This window comes from Anas acuta, chromosome 3, assembly GCF_963932015.1.
Source record: "Anas acuta chromosome 3, bAnaAcu1.1, whole genome shotgun sequence".
NCBI lineage: Eukaryota > Metazoa > Chordata > Aves > Anseriformes > Anatidae > Anas > Anas acuta.
The window spans coordinates 20,129,918-20,143,850 of NC_088981.1; the positions used below are offsets into that span (position 1 = coordinate 20,129,918).

Genomic DNA, 13,933 nt, shown 5'->3' on the forward strand with positions numbered 1-13,933 from the left:
TTCAACATGCTTTGAAATCTTCCAAGTAAGGAAAATGTGACATACCACAGACATCTCTGTGAGATATATAAGTGCAAGAACAACCAAAGTGCTAGACTTCAGAACACAGCCACACGGTCCGGGTACAGACCTCTTACTGTGATTTGAATCCTGGAAGTTGCATCATAATGGCACGTTTTGTCCTTGTTTTAAAATAAACTTGTAAGAAAGGAAGTTCAGAGAAGTCAGGTAAGTCACAAACCTAATACACAAATTTAAGTTTTCTGTGTTATAAATAGGAAAGTTTTTAAAAATTGTTCAAGAAATACCTGCAGTCAGAGGATTCTCTAGTTATTTTCATGTAGACTCAGTTTGAAGATACAAATGCTGATGTTAAAATACAATGGCAACTTAAAACCAGTTCCTACAAACAGGTTTGCTTTGAAAGCATAAATCACTATTACAGTGAAGGGTTCTCCCCACATCATAACAGCTATAAAAACAGTAGAAATAAATGCTCCACAAAGGTGGAAGAGAGATGTTTCTGAAATCCCTTGGAGAAGACTCCTATTTTAATGTCATTTATGCGGTCCCAGAACTTTAACAATCTGCACATTTAAACTTGCCTGGGTATTTTTGCTTAACATTGACATGCTGATGAAGTGATCTCCAAGCCGGACAAATAGATAAAAACCAGAAAACTCACCCGTTAAATCTTTTTTCCCCAGAAGATTCTTTTCAATGAAGTCAAAAGGAAGCAGCAGGCTTTAAAATCCAAAATATTTCATGCATCTAAAAATAGTAACACAGAGGTGACTAATGAGCACTGCTCACAGGAAGTTTTAAGAAGAGATAGAGCTAAACCAGCGTGGCCCTGTGCTCATGTGGACCAATTTCTGCGAGACCAGCACACCCGCAGCCCCATACCACCAGGCAGACCAGCCTGCTGCAGGTCTCGGTGCTGGCTGTGTGTATTGGCAGCAATGCCAGATAGAGACTTTGAAGGGAAATTTTTCCCATAAACCCAAGTGGTTTTGGATTCCCACTCAGTTCTGATCTGCACTAACAGCTGTGATCCCCATCAGTCACTTCACCCCAAAGCCCCAAAATTGACTTGAAAACCTAAGTGACCCCCTGCATCTGCTAACAATTATCAGGGTAAAGATTTTTCATACAACTGGTTTGTAGATACAGAATCACTACATGGCTAGTGTACACTTACAGATCCTGAGACTGCATCAGCAGATCAGCTAATTGTGTTAATTAGCTATTTGCATGCGCAATTACCTGATTTGTACAAGCAGTCAAGGTGATCGTACATGTAAATTAGGCATGGATTTGCACAATTTACTCATCTGAAAAACTGCTATTCTACTTATTTTTAAGCACCAGAGATCAACAGCTACAGAAGAGTCAGCTGAGTTAGTGTCCTTATGTTTCATCATTTACCAAATTTTACACATGCTCCTTTTACCTTTGTACACCACCATGGGCAAGCATGCCTGCGTGCATGTTCACACAAACCTGCATAAAGACTCACACTAGCTACTATTAAATAAAGCCATACACAAATAGCGACCTGCATCCCAATACAGACAGCAATATGTGTCTTGTCCCCTAAAGGTCCCATCTATCCCCCCTCCCCCCCCACTTATCTCTCTTCAGTGCTTGGAACTGCTGAGCTTAACAAAGTAAAGTTGGTTTTACTTATCACAACAAGCTCAGGAAGCTCTACAAGGAGCAGAAAACCAAACAACTGCGATGCAAATACTCAACCTGGTGCCCTGAAGACCGCTTAATGTTTAAAACCCCACTGCTGCCATACTGACTGGCTGGCAAGGGGTTTTCAAACACAAATGGGTCATCTACATTTAATGTGAAGTTGTACCACAGCCTGCCAAACAAATGGATGGTTCTGTCATCATGGGGCTGTTCAGGGATCCCAGCCTGCAGCATACAGCTGCTATGAAATGCAAGTTCTCTGAATACCAAACACCTTTATCCTCCCTTCCCAAGGTAACACCATTAGCTGCAGCAAGATTCAGGATAGTACAACATGGACAGCAAGAGATCAATGAACGAGCAGTTGAAGGCCATCTCAAATGTAAGTACATCTCCACCTGCTTGAAGTGGCAAGGTAATCAAAAATGTTCAGTTCTGCAGGGAGAAAAAAACACTAGTTCAGCCAAGATGATGAAGGCCAATACTACACATTCACATCATTAAAAAAAAGAGTTGACAAAGCAGTCAAGTAGAAGGTCTCCTGAAGTACCATGAGTTTTAAGGTCCCAGCAGCTACGGCCATTTATGGAACTTCATCAGGATGAGGAGAAACACCACTTGTGTTAGAGATGACAGAAGTAACCCAAATGACTAGACTCTACAACAGTGCCAGTTTGGGGACTGGGCATTATTACTTAGCTAGTCATCAAACCCTTCTACAAAGAGGGGGTCAGCCTCTGCTTCTGGCCCTCAGCACACACTACTGCAAGGATTGTTATGCTGTTGTCCACAGCTTCTTTCCTTCTTAACTAGAGTATGCTCCCCCGGCCCTCAGGCAAAAATCTCTGCTTTAGATGAGTACAACCCAGCTCCTCCCACCTCATCTCCTTTCTCCTCACTAGTCCTCACTGAAGCAAAAGACACTTCCAGTCAGTGGTCCTGACCCCGAGACACAGCTGTCACGGCTTCCTGTTGAAAGGGTTTGTGTAGCATCACAATTGCAAAATTTTAAAAATAAATTACTTCTCAGATTTTCATCAGCACACTGAGCAGTGGTAGCACATGCCACCCAGTAGGGACCCCTGGAGGAACATCAGAGCTTTGCTGAATAAGTTCTGGTGCAGCTGCTGTTGCCTAATGGCAGCTAAAAGCACAGGGCCAGCGCTACAGCATTGCAACCAAGTGCCCTGACTCATCCACCTTTGCTGGAAAAGTTAGATGTGTTCTCCCATGGTGAATATTTATGCAACATTTGGCTTTAAGGATGGTACCAACTCAAGACCACACTAGAACCTTCTTCTGAATCTGCCCTATAAAGTACAAAAGCTACTTTGCAGGAGCTCGTTTTTCTTTTGTTACCTTAAGCAAAGGAGGCATATTCATTGTTCGTTCACTGAGAAATTCAGAGTACTATAAATACATTCAAAATAGGAATCAAGTTGCAATTCTACAGCCAAATACAAATCAGCCCCTTCAAGACCTGGAGAATACAGAAGCAGCCCCAGCGTTCCTCTCCAGCACCCCTCCCTGAGCGCATGTGTTTGAATGTGTTTATGTGGGAAGGCTCAGGTCAGTCCTGTGCTGTAGGAGCATCTCCTGCAGCTGGAACATCCTAAGCAGGTAGCGCTCCATGTTGTAAACTGCTCATGCAGCAGGACTGAGAAAAAGGCATCTCCTGGTCACCGGCTGTTACTGACTACAGGAAAATGAAAATACAGCATCTCCGCACCTGTTCACCTGATGGTGAAGGAAGGAAAAGCCATTACCGAGTGACAGGAGACGAAAAACCAAAATCCACTTCAGCAACTCATCCCAGCACTGGTGATTAATCTCACACTCCCACAGCCTGATGCACATTAACCAGATAATTAATAATTTCTTTAGGGACTCCAGCTCGGCAACTGTTTTATCAACCTGCACAGCATTAGGAGAGAGATGCTGCATTTGTGATCAAACTGCTGGAACTATGGAAATGTTCTACAGGAACTGTAAAAGCTTCAGAGCAATCTGTGAGCCTGGTTTTTACAAGTAACTGTAGCATATGTGCAGAAATCAAGGCTGCTCCTTTGTCAGTGCAATCACCAGGCTCAAAATCTGAGTGAGATCAGCATAATAAGAATAATTAACAGCAATGCTCGACTCCCATCCAACCCCCACCTTTCCCCAACAGAAGTGCTATTCAGTATTTTTTAATACATAGTATGTTACTGCATCAGGCAAAATATCAAATTACACTCTTCTGCTATCCTTGGTATGGAGAGCAAGTCAGATAACATGTATCTTAACACTAAATGTTAAATATTAAAAAAATGTGTCATATGATATCCAAATTCTGTGAGCCAAAGGCTTTCAATTAATTTGCTGAAGAACAGGACATCACTAAGTATTGCTCTTACTAGCAACTTTATGCCATCTTCAGTGCATTCACGCTCCTTGTTCAAGGGCAAGAGTCATACAGGATCAGAAACACAAAACTAAAGTGCTGGCACCCAATTTAAAAATGGACTGCTGAGAAAAATCATGGTAGAGTATTCTCTCAGATATTAAACTCTCCAGTGTTTTAGATGCATGTCAGTATTAGGTGATTAAGAATGACTGATAATTAATAAATCACACCCATGGAGAGTGACTGGGTATTATTCCTCTCATCCTCTGGAAATAAGAATTAGATTCACATTTCTGCTTAAATAAGATTATCTGTCCAAAAGAACAAAATCATGCAAATGCTACTGGCAAAAAGCTACTGCTTTTTGTCAATACGCTTCACAAGAATAAGCTATTTGGGCTGCTTTTCTGAAAATACCTGTACAGTGATAACTTTAAGGAAACCGAGGCACAATCACACAGTTGCCTGGATGAAGCCTCCCCATCACAAGTACAGTGGGTTCCTAAATGATGTCTCAGCTGGCCCTTTCATCACACAACTATTCTTTTGGCTATGGCTCAGCAGAGTATCTGCCTTTAAGAGATATTCTACTCTTAATACTCCAAACCTGGAAAGGCGCCCATGCAGAGCTCCAGCAAAAGCACCTCTGCCCATGCAAGTGCAACAGGACTGGGTACGTATCTCCAGAGTGATGTTTTCTCTAAGTCTTTCCTAAGACTAGGCTAGTAATAAAGAACATATTTCTATTTAGTACATAGCATTGCTTAATGTGTATTTTCCTATGATGTTAACTGAAAGACATAATATCTCAATTTTATTTTTTTATCATCTACTCTAGTATTTATATGACTCTTCTCACCATATTATTTGAGCCCCTTCATTTTCATAGTGTCAGTTACCATTATTCCATTAAATTAAATCCTTTTACAAGCATCTTTCTATAAACATGCACTAGAGATAACATAGCCACATGGTGAGGATTCACAGACTACAGTAAGCAGATTACACCTGTCTTGATTTTCACTGTAGCTGTCGGCAGAGTATATTCTCCCATCAAACTGCACACAGATCTCCTCATTAAAGCTACAGGGGAGAATAATTACAGAACAGTATATCGCAGTTTACCAATTGGTCTTGCATACATAATGGTCCATGAAAGAAAAATTGCATCCTTTAACAGCTGGGAAAATCTTTAAATTGTTATTATTATTATTATAAAATAGCCAACAGTTTAAACTATCCAATAACTTGCCTCCTGTATGCAAAGTAGACGTACAGGTGATCGGGGCCAAAAAGGTCTTATACTCCCAGTCCATAAATATAATTATTTCTCCCTTTGTAAACACTCCATTCCACAACCTTCTGTTCTACAGTAAAACCCTCTCCTTGTGAGAAATTATGCTGATTGCAGAGGATGCCTTGAAAGCAAATGGGTGGTTTTCTGGATCTGCTAATCCTTCATGCTGAGTGTTAAGCATCCCGTTCCCCCACATCCTCATTCCTTGGTGGGGGACTGGTGAACCTGTCAGGTCCCCCCCCATCCTTCTCTCACCAGCTGGGGAAGAGGGGTTGCCATGGCAGACTGATCTCTACCCACACATCCATTTTTCTTCCAGCCTTTGTTTGGCACTGCCAGCAGGCCTCCTTGCTGGCTGACACAAAAGGTGCTCCCTATCCCACCCTGACAAGGCTGCTGGGAGGATGACAAGCCTACAGGCACTCTGTGCTGTGGAGGAAGCAGCCTCTGGTGTTTCTGTTCCTGGCCATTTGCACCCCAGGGCTGAGGCATCCGTGATATATTGAACAGAGAGTCAATATATCCTGTGAAACTTGGGCAAACTGAGCTTTCACCCACCTAGATAGTCAGACAGCTGACCTGCACCTTCATGTTAGTGGATAAAAGGCAAACCCACTTCAACCTGGATGCTGTTTGAATTCCAATAACCTAACATTTAAGAGTCTCTGTTCCACTCAGCATCCAAACCCAGTCCTTTCTGGGCACCCACTACTCATTACCAAATTTTGTTCCTCATCCAACAGAGGACAAAAGGGAAGAAGCACAGACATTGAAAAATCCAAGCTCTTTAGATGAAACAAAGTTAGCTTTGCTAGACGAGGAACAAAGCCTCTTGATAATGTACTTGGGCCCAGCAGGACTTCCCCACGTGCTTTTCTGCTCTGCTAAACCAGGAACCAAGAGCCAAGGGATTTCAGCAACAAGAGACGTGCTCCTGGGTTGGTCCCACATGTTCTGGTTCTGCCAAAGCATTTCCACACAGTGAAGTCAACTCTGAAAGAGACTCTTCTGTACAAGTAGCCCATCAGCCATTTTTTTCCAGTTCCAAAGGAACTCTGCACAAGCCACCTTAGCACACAGAGGGACACTTCCCATGTAAACAGGCTTAATCGCTACCACCATAAAAATCACTGACGGACAGGACAGCCCCACCTATGAAAGGTCCTCCAGTAGAAACAGCACAGACTCAGCAGCAACCCTCCCAGCACACTGCCTGTGCACATGCAGACACACCTGATCTACCACCCACCCACAGCAGCACAGGGAACAGGGCCTGTTCAGACAGGCAGCCCACGGCCAGGCTGGGCACCATGATGGAGACCAAGATGTTGGGGTTTCTCTTTGACAACTTCCCACTGGGGAGGAGAGTCAGTATTGCACACTCATGGGTTAACCAGTTGAAAACTGAAAGAGTTGACCCAGTCTGACCTCCCCTGCAAACACTGATCATCAACTTTCACCTCTTTAAACACTGCTTTGAGCTCAGCAAGGCCATTTTCAACCAGCAGCTCCTTGGCAAGGCTGGGGTGAGACATGGGCCCAAGGGTGTTTTATTCAAGCCTTTAGTCTGAGATGAGCCCAGCTGCTCCTTTTTTGACCCCCCAGCATGGGCTCACAGGAGACAAGGCCAAGATAGCTTTGCCATTGATAGCCACAGTAGCAGTGCTCAGCCCCTCAGGAAAAGCTTGCTTGACTGCACTGGTTCTGGCCCAAAATATCTGCTTAAGTTCATGCAGCTCATATGCAAGATTATAAACACCTCACAGAAACTGTGTTTTTTTAAAGGATCAATTATTAGAGCTCTGTGAAATCTTTTCCTTCCACTACTGTCCCCTGCCATTACTGGCTGTACATATTCAAGTCATCCATTCAAAGGTACTCAGTAACAAGACAATTCTTAATTTTATTACCAGAATACATCTCGCAATGCATTATTATTATTTATTTATTTATTTTTACAATAACTGTGTTTAGTGCACTGTTTTTACAGATTATTATTTTAGTTCTACTTTCCATATTCTTCCTAGGGAAGAAAAAAAAAGTCCATTTGGCAAATGGAGAGAACAGCTACAAGCCTACAACTAAAAATATACAGTATTGGCTAGGACTTGACAAGTTTGGAATCTTGCTTTCCTGGATGGAAACGGATGGGTGAAGTGTACCACCTGACACAAATACCCACCACAGGAAAAGACATCGAAGAGAAGGAAAGAAAAATAAAATCCTGTCAGCTGAGGGGAGAAACCTGTCACAGGTATTTCAATAGATCAGGACTGACTATGTAACAGAGGAGAAGCCCTGATCAAGTCATATGCCCTTTACTACAGAAGATCAGATCAAAAGGTTTCAAAGAGAAGCAATGGTGACAGTTTCTTCATTTGTATGCAATGTGACATGCCAGATCCAAACTGTTGGCTACTTTTTGAACTATTTGTCAGGGGACAGAAATGATTATTTTCTTTTATATCTTACTTTTAAGAACTTTTAGCCATTTGGGGGTTCTCCCCCCCACCCTTCCATGTCCCATTGCCCTCTTTTTTATTTTTCAGCCAGGATTCGAGCATTCACCTTTGATGTAATATTTTTGCTGCACATCAGAATAGCTAGACCAAGCTTCAGAAAGGCAATTGAACACAGAGAATGAAAAGAATGACATCACTTCAAACATGAACTTTTAATAAAATTATCCTTAAGAAACCTCCCTTGTGATTTTTTTTTAAACTCTTTCCATGTGTCTGCAATAATTCAAATTATTGCCAGGCTCATGGTTGTAGTTTGCTCTTAACAATCAACTACAGACAAGCACAAGTATTTCTCCCCATTTCTCACTGCTTCCATCAAGAAGTATTAAATATAATATGGATAGTGACTGTGTAAGATCACACGCTGTTTACTTAGCCAATGGGCTGTATAACAATCATATTCATGTGGTAAATAAAGTGGGGGACTTCTGACTAGCTCAGATTCTCCATGGCCAAGACCTGACCAGTTTCATACCAGAATTCCCTGCTGGTGTCCAAAATCCACATCCACGGATTGTATTTGTTAGTAGACTTACTCCAAAACACGCCGTTCTTTCAAAAAAGTACCAGAGCCACTGCCAAAACACTAAGGAAGGGCACTCAGTATTCATGAGCCAGTGATATGTTTAAAGTAACAACACTCTCCCAGAAGCACTGTGGAACACGGAGAACCTGCAGTAGCTGTAGCCATACAAGTCTCTGACACAAAGTCAGACATACATGGAAAAAAAAAAAAACACATATTGAAGTTTCCTGGGTGAAGGAGAAGGTAGTCAAACCAGAGAAAGGCAATATAACACTCATTTCTAGCCCTGGTAGATCCCAATGGATCAGATCTTACAGTTATATAAGTTGTTTTCAAACATGAAAAACTATATACGTATTATAAATCCTTCAAACTCTTATATAAAATTTTTGTGAACCCTGGAATAATGCTAATAAAGAGTGCTAAATTTAAGAGTGTAAGACTGTAAGCCCCCTTCAATACAGTGGAAAAAAGTATCTCTTCCAATAGTATTTTTTTGAGTCAGACCAAGTGTTTTTGAAGTAAATTGTTTGGAAATACATGTTTTATGTGTATGACTCTATTGAGAGTTTGCAGAAGTTTTTATAAACTGCAGCAGTAAACAGGTTTAGAGTCACTTAGAAAGTCTTAAAAAGCATATGACAATACCTTCAGTGCATAAAGCTGCTGTCAGGAGCTCCTACCAATGAAGTTACTGTCCATATCATCACATGCTCTTTGACCATGAAGCCCAGGCCTTCCTCCCTTCTGCAGAACTACAATTCCCCTTGCTGACAAGAACAGTTGAGCAGCAAAGAGGAGTAAAGCTGCCCCTTCTCATTAGGTTCACCAGCTCCTTGTCTGCCCCAGTCACTGCAGCTGCAGTCCATCTGCATCTCTTCCTCCAAGGCAAACCGTAGTGCAAAGGAGAATGAGCATACCCAGAGTTTTTCTGTGAACTTACTGAACCCCCTTGTTTTATCTTTTCCGCTGTTGAGCGCCATGAAACCCCAAACTGGCACGAGGCACTCTAACACTGGTGCGAACCAGCACTTGCTTCTCACATCTGTGCTAATATGAAGAGCACTGCACCAGTGAGCACATTAAGAAGTGATTCCACTCATTAAATTCCAAGTCAGAATATCAAAAACAGACATCAACAGGTAAAACACCAGGACAAATCCCTCTGCTGGATGAACAAACACATGCTTATAATTTCACATGAGTTGCGAGAGCCTGAAGAGCTTTCCTGCACCTTGCCCATAGGCTGGGTGATGAGTTTTCATTTTAATATGCACAGCCCCACAACAAGCTTCCACAGAAATCTCACAAACTACACATATAATTTGTGTTGCACCCCCTGCCATCGTGTCAGGTGCCTTCTGAGGATAATCCTGGTACACCCCAAATACAAGAACAAAGCTCAAGAAAAAACATAAATCAAAAATGCAAAACCAAACCAAGCAGTAAGGATTATTGTGATCTGAAGGTACATATGTTCATATGGGATTTGAAGCCAGAAGAACAAGGTGAGGAGATCCTGAAAACATAGTATCACACAGTCCTATCATCATCCAACTTCTGACAATGCATATAAATAGAAAAGTTACTCTTCTTAGGCTCTCTCAACAGCCCATGGCAACAAAGCCGCTTTTCCAACAGCGCTCAAGAGTCAAAGCCTAGCTAAGGTAGCACCCTGAAGCAGCCACTGACCTGTATCAGGCACTTGACAGGTATAAATCACTCTTCTCACATGTTCAGGTGGCAGCCCAGGCTTGAACAGCCTGAAACGGATGCAGGTTCACATGAACGCACAGTTCTGTAGGTAGTAATAATCCAGCCACTTACTACAACTGTCTCTGTTGCACAAACAACAACTTCCAAAGACAGAAAGATAGCCTTCCAGGTACTTTAATTGCTTCAGCTGCTTGGGATCAACTCAAAACACATGAATCAACACCTCCAGGCTTTTAAAGTACGTGTTAAAACCCAGGTGAAACTCAACCCCTTTCCCCTGGTGCTAAGCAAATCAGTAATTTATTCCTCTGTAGGATGCAGCAGCCATGGTGCTAGGTGGATTTGGGGCTGCCAAAGAAAAGCTGACTGGTAACAGTGATGACCATACCTGGAAAGAACTGGAAATATGGATGTGCACCTATGGGAACAAGGGGGGATCTACACAGCTCCTCTGCACCCTCTGCTAATTTGTGGTGAGGCCGGGGTTCTCCCCAGTGCAGGTGTCAATCACCAGGAAATGGAACAATTAGTGCTCAGTACCCTCCTTCCCCTCCACACAGTGCAACACCTTAGTCATCAAATAGCCCTATTGTGCTGCTCAATACTTTCTATCAGAGTAGGAATATGAGAGTATGTCCAAAGATAGCAATGAACACACCAGGTAATTATTTTTAAGCTTGCTAATCACAATCAATAGTTTCTTAGCAAAACTGATGAGCTGGAGTTGGCTCCTATTTTTAACCAATAAGATATGCAGTCAAGACTTGAATTACACCATTGGGCAATTCTCCAAACTCCTAATGACTTCCAGCCAACAGAGTGATGGGGCCTTGGTAGGTCTTGCTCCCTTCCTGAGCAGGGTATCACAGCTTTTTTTCATAGATTGTAAAGTCAGGAGTATATTGTAACCACTGCACGACTTCACCCAAAACACTGAACAAGAATTTAACTCCATGCATCAGAAAAGAGTTATAAAATTCTAAATCGCCTGAGGATGTTTACTTGATTAATTTGAAGGGTTTTAGCTGTCATAGAAGAGAGAAACTCTTTGCAGAGCAGTGCCATGTGCCTTCCAGGGGTGTACAATTAGGGACAGATGAATAAAAGTTGAAGGCTCATTAGAAAGCTCAGCCCCCCTCCCTGTTTTGCTAGGATTTTTCCCTAAAGTAATCATTCTTGTGTTTTGCACTCCCTCAGTTTTTTTATTTTTCAAAAGATCTGACTTCCCGTGTTCCTGATGGGAAACTTCTTCGTTCCTTGCCCCTCTCATGAAGGTGTTTTTCCCCCATACAGTACAGCCTAAAATTGTTGCCAACATTCATTGCTACAGAAATAATCCCCTCTATGAAGAGAAAACATGCTTTCATTTGTTTTGTTTCTTCTATCCACTGATTAAAAGCAACAGTTAGTACAAAGGAGTAGTACAATGCCATCAGCAGTAATTGTTGCCTCTCACAACAGACGTGAATGGGATGAGGAAACACACCCACCCTTTATTACAGGGAAAATACCAGGGATAAAAGATGTCAGCAGGGGCAAGTCATTCTTTGTACCAGCTTACAAACGCTAAGGTAGGAGAGACCAGCACTGGTCCTCCATTCATTAACTGGATGGAATTACAGTGGTTAGGAGGTTGCATAATTACACAAGCAATTAACACACCCTTCATTTTCCTGTTGCAATCCCTCTAGTTTCAAACATTTTAAACTTTGTTCCTGTGGTCCGCCACTGGGTGAAAATGGCTGAACACTGAGGGTCTCAGCGAGGTGCTTGGTGGCATTGGCAGCCCTGGATGTGGGGCCACAGGTCAGCGAGATGAGATGAGCAGCTCCGTGCCACTGCCTTGCTGACACCAGGTACCGTGATCGGTCCTCTTGCATGACCCACGCTCTCTGCGCTGGAAGAAATGACACTGCTGTGCATGACACAGGTTTTTGAAGTCTCCCTCAAACATTATATGCAGTGTCACTGTTTATTAAAGATAACTAATGCCCTAAGTCTTTATTTACTTCTGTTTATTGCTATTTTAGCAAGAGTCACCAGAGAGCAGCTATGCTTCTGGTCCACCAGGGTTCTTTAATCACTGTTAGTAGGTAAAATCATGTGTGACAACTAATCCAAAAAGCAGATTATATTTATTTTGGCTACAGTGGCTTGCAATTCGTTAAAATCAACAAAGCCTTTTCATTAGCCCCCTGCTGATGTCCTAAAAACAGACATTTTGAGGGTCTCAAAGCACAGAGCTACACATGTGCAGCAAAGCCCAGACTGACAGACTTACCGTTGCCATACTTACCATAAAATCTTATTAAAAACAACAGCAAACTTCTTATTTTCTTTCATAAGACGGTTTAATTTATGATCCCAAATTCCAAAATCACAATCTTAGAGGCAGGTCTTTTTAAATTTAGAAAAGTATAAGTGAATTGACAACACAATTAGCAGTGAAATACTTGCACAGGGTTTTGTGTTTTTAAAAAAAAGAGAGAGAAAAAAAAAAAAAGAGCTGTTGTAACACTTTAAGGAGTGAGATTAGAGATTCAGCAAGTCTAAATATTAGCCTACATGCTTGCTGAGCCCCCTGCATTCTGGAGCCACATTTGAATAATTGAATTTCTAGTTAACGGTGTGATCTTGCAAGTCTTATTCCCAGTGATTTCATGATCTCTAGCCATAATCTCCTGACGACAATGCCTCAGACCTGCCATCAAGAAAACGCATGCTAAAAATGTCAGTGTGTCCAGATGAAGTTATGAGATGTCCCATCTCGTCACTGACCCCTCTGCTCTTCAAACACTGCGGGGAAGTTCACAACCCAGAATCAACCTTCCCATAGCCACCAAGGGCCACCATTCATATGGAATGAATGCATTAGAAGTCCAGGAAAGTGATTTAAAAAAAAGAAAAAAAAAAAAGGGAAGGAAGGAAGGAAGGAAGAAAGGAAGGAAGGAAGGAAGGAAGGAAGGAAGGAAGGAAGGAAGGAAGGAAGGAAGGAAGGAAGGAAAAGAAAGAAAGAAAGAAAGAAAGAAAGAAAGAAAGAAAGAAAGAAAGAAAGAAAGAAAGAAAGAAAGAAAGAAAGAAAAACACTGATTTACATCAACCAACCTTTTTATCTCTCAACGAGTTGCCTAAGTAACACACACATTTTTGCTCACTGCCCTCTCACGCTCATGACTTAAACAATACTGTTGTGGCTGTGAAGAGAGACACTCCTGACTTGCATCCAACCATGCATACATGCAGACAGACATATTTATTTCCCATCCATCTTACAGCTGGATTTGGATGTGGATCTGCTTTGCAAATTTTCATGTCTACCGCTGAAGTGGAACCTCTTGTTTGTCCCCCAAGCACAATCTTGAACATTGTCAAGGCTGATTATTAGACATCACTTCACACAAGGCTTTTCCAAATACACATTGCTCCAGCAGTTTAAAGGGAAGCCAAAAGCAGTCCTTCAGTGAGACGACGGGTCTTAAACTTGCCGACCAGCACCCCACCAGGCAGCCCCTGAGACAGGAGGGTCAGTTCATCTACTGCAGGGCCGTAGTCCAGCAGCCCTCCGGCCTGGTTCAGCCCCTCCAAGTTCACACCGTGAGCAAAACAGCTGTCTGTTAAAGCAGATAATAAAATCCAGCCTGGGAGGAAAACCAGGATACAAAGCTTTTCTCCAATGTCTAATCAGAGTTTTGTCCACGGGGAAAACTGAGCCCCATCTGATATACAAGTTATCATTTTGGCTCTCCATAATTAAAACTATTGTTGCCATGGCGATACAAAGGCTG

At 42.2% G+C, this 13,933-nt stretch overlaps 1 protein-coding gene across 22 annotated transcripts in view; it reads right to left on the reverse strand.

Moving 5' to 3' along the window:
- Positions 1-13,933, reverse strand: part of ESRRG (estrogen related receptor gamma) — a 405,024-nt gene that overhangs the window by 279,374 nt on the left and 111,717 nt on the right. For 9 of the 22 annotated variants that reach the window (XM_068675996.1, XM_068676009.1, XM_068675994.1 and 6 more), the window contains exon 2: positions 686-771. The exons of 9 other annotated variants lie outside the window; for them this stretch is intronic. The gene's annotated coding sequence lies outside the window, so the exon portion shown is untranslated. Of the gene's footprint in view, positions 1-685; positions 772-10,124; positions 10,311-13,933 lie in introns of those variants that run through there. 4 more of the 22 variants (XM_068676006.1, XM_068675991.1, XM_068676011.1 and 1 more) reach the window with 3 other exon arrangements.